The sequence below is a fragment of the Marmota monax genome, unplaced genomic scaffold (assembly GCF_021218885.2).
Source record: "Marmota monax isolate L192 unplaced genomic scaffold, Marmota_monax_Labrador192_F-V1.1 WCK01_AAM20220418_F8-fsc00051, whole genome shotgun sequence".
In the NCBI taxonomy this organism is placed as follows: Eukaryota; Metazoa; Chordata; class Mammalia; order Rodentia; family Sciuridae; genus Marmota; species Marmota monax.
The window spans coordinates 3,830,443-3,834,011 of NW_026695202.1; the positions used below are offsets into that span (position 1 = coordinate 3,830,443).

General features: G+C 41.9%; 1 pseudogene; it reads left to right on the forward strand.

The window, feature by feature from the left end:
* Window positions 1-724: 724 nt before the first annotated feature.
* LOC124083005 (mitochondrial inner membrane protease subunit 1-like) lies at window positions 725-1,171 on the forward strand (annotated as a pseudogene).
* The last annotated feature ends 2,398 nt before the right edge of the window (window positions 1,172-3,569 follow it).

Consider the following 3,569-nt stretch of genomic DNA (forward strand, 5'->3'; position numbering starts at 1 on the left):
GGGGTAGGGAGGGGGAGACCACCCAAAGTCTTAATGATACCACACAATTGATTCTTGGCTTTTTGAAATTCTTTGGCTAATCTCTCTCTTTCTCTCTCTCTCTTTTTTTTTCACTATTATGTTTGCTGGGAATAGTTTTTGTACTATTTTCTGGGAAAAACAAAACCCAGACTTCTGCTTTTGGAATTATGATGTAGGCAACTAGGCTCACGAACGGCAGATGGGAAATGCTAAGGTCAATGACTCTGGGAACCCCATTGTTGGGATGTCAGACCGTTTGGTGAGATTCTGGCCTGGATATGGGCTGTGGGATTGGGGATGTACAGGGACAAGGGCTGTGCTAACTATCTTCTGGTAGTTCCATTATAATATCAAAGCTACCCCAATACCAGGGTCTAATTGTTTTAAATCACAAATTGACACTCTGGGTTTGTATTTCAAATTGAGTATAAAAAAACCATAACATTTTTTCTTTTCTGAACTACTCTATTGGTCTGCTGAGGCTGTCATAACAGAATACCACAGGAGCAAAGCCCACCTGAGTCTGGAGCAAGGGTTTCCTGGGATTGTGGGGGCCAGAAGAATCCTGAAACCACGGATCACCCAAATATGCTTTGAGACCCTTTTTAGATTTTTTTTTTTCTGGAGGCCTGCAACTATCCTAAAAATAGAAGGTAATATAGAACAGACCCATGACCAATGGTGGTGGTAGCTACCTAGACCTATGCTGTATGGTACTCTGGGGAAAACCTTCTCAACTTGTTGGCTCTACTATTCAATATGGCGGAACACATTTGTGGTGGTATAGTGAGTTCTGGATCATAAATGGAGCCTGTGATAGAAAATTCAGATATTATTTTTGCAGAAAGTCTTAGCCAACATTTTTATGGTGTCCAATGAGGTGACATTGTGATTGCAAAAAACCTGAAATATTTAAAAGCCAATATTTGTAAAAAAGTAATTGGTTTGGAAGGAGACAAAATACTCAGCATGGTCCATCATAGTTATGGGGCAAGGGATTGTGTTTGGTAATCTGCAGAACTCTACAAATTCTGGGTACTATGGACCGATTCCATATGGACGAATCTTTAAGATTTAGCCTCTGAGGGATTTTGGGTTTCTACATGGCATCCCTAATGGCCACAGATTTTTCACATGTTGTTTAATTTAAAGATGCACTGAGATGGCTATTGTTATACATTTTTATTTGTTCTTTGTAGACATACACAACAGAAGAGTGTATTTTGGCATATTACACATACATAGGAGTTTAACTTATTCTAATTAGGATCCAATCCTTGTGGTTGTACATGATGTGGCGTTATACTAGTCATGTATTCATATATGAACATAGGAATGTTATGTCCAATTCATTCTAGTGTCTTTCCTATTCCTATACCCCTCCCTTCCCTTTATTCCACTTTTTCTTATCCAATAAGCTTCTGTTCTACCTATTCCCACTCCACCTATTGTGTGTTAGCATCCACATATCAGAGTGAACATTTGACCTTTGGTTTTTTGGGGACGGGTTTATTTCACTCAGCAAGATAGTCTCCACATCCATCCATTTATGGGCAAATGCCATAATTTCATTCTTCTTTATGGCTGAGTAATATTCCATTGTGTATATGTACCACATTTTCTTTATACAATCATCTGTTGAGGGGCACCTAGGTTGTTTCCATAGCTTAACTATTGTAACTTGTTTTTATAAAATCATTTTGAAAATATTTCAAAATAATTGTTTTTTTATAAAATTTTTAAATAATTTTTTAAATAATAATTAATAACATATAATTTTTCATTATATGTCGTCATTTCCCCAGCATTTGAAAACATTGTTTTGAGAAGAGACTTACAGGTCTGATCAGACCGTCAAAGGCATCCATGGCACAAAAAAAGGTGGAGAACTTCTCCCATAAAGATATGCCTTAGTCTGAGGACACAGTATTTTAGTTGGAAGTATAGGAGTAAAGGGAAACTTCCCATCTACCCTCTGAAGGTCCCCTGAAATGGGCTGCTCAGATTTGTAGAAGAAATAAAGTGCACATGAGTACAGGAGTCACACAAAATATGAAATTCCAGGAAAGGGTCAGTTGGAGGAAGCTTCATTACCTCCTCCAGGAAATGGAGACCTGCAGGCAACTTTGGAGGGGTGATAAATGGTCTTTAGGAGAAGCGACCCGAGTCTGGGACAAGGTTCCCTCTGCTCTGGAGGGGGGGGGGTGGCCACTTGTGCACACAGGCCCTGCTGTCCTGCCAGGTCATCCCTCGAGCGGCCTCAGAAAAGCCAAGGGCAGCTCTGCTCCTGGGCGTGGCGATAGTGACTTTCAGTTTTCTCCACTGGTTCATCTTTCCTGGCTCCTTGGAGTGTTTTCACAGTTGCGTTCCCTCTGGGACAGGAGCTTCAGAGCCTTTCTCCCGGTGCTTGGGGGAGAAACGGGGAAGGCCAGAGAGAGATTGATTCTGAGGCTGTTCCCCCAGCCCAGGCTGTCAAAGGACCCCACTTTGGGGAATTGTTTTGTGAACCTCAACAGAAGCCAAAAAGGGCGAGCGATGAGATGTAGTTCTACTACGTAGCTGATGGGAGGTTTAAAAGGATAAGGCTGCACCACGGCCCACAGGGACCTGCGCATGCAGCTGGTTGCCATGACATGTGTCCACCCATTTCCCCGAGTTCTGAATAAATAACCAGGAGATTCCAACTGTCCTAGGGAGTATCTAGGATGAAAGGTAATTTTCGGAAAAGATGAAATCATGACTCTTCTGCACCTTAAAATAAACAATAAAGACTTTATGTAATCCTCTAATTAAATGAGAGAGCCAGAAAAGAGGGGAGAATGGAGACTCTGTACCCCTACAATTAGACTGGCCCCTGGGCATCCCAGCGGTTGGTTATGGCCCACATTAACATGACTGTGCGATTCCTCTGTCTTCATTTGTATGACTTTTATATTCCCACGACAACAGGACAAATGGTTTGCTTGTTCATTATAAGAACGTTCTTCAAAACCCATCCTAAGGGCTGGGGTTATGGCTCAGTGGTAGAATGCTTGCCTAGCATGCTTGGGGCACTGAGTTTGATCCTCAGCACCACATAAATGTAAATTGTGTCCACTTAAAACTAAAAAATAAATATTAAAAAAACCCCATCCTAAGGTTCTTTTACTTAAAAATTAATTAATTAATTTATTTTTAAAAATTTGTTATAGATGACAGCACAATGCCTGTTGATTCATAGTACACATATGGAGCACAATTTTTCATTTCTCTGGCTGTACACAAAGTCACACCATTTGTGTGTTCATACCGTACCTAGGGTAACATGTGCGTCCCATTCCACCGTCTTTCCTACCCCCTCCCCCTCCCCCGCCCCAGCTCTGCCCTATCCGAAGTTCCTCCCTTCCTCCCATGCTCCACCCCCCACCGGATCAGTTATGGATCAGCATCCACTTATCAGAGAAAACATTCGACCTTCCTTTGCCTCTCAGTGCTCACCTTGCTGCTTCCACAAGTCCTGGAGTGTTGTGTCCTGATCTGTACCCGATGCTAATGCAGCCTCTGAAAGA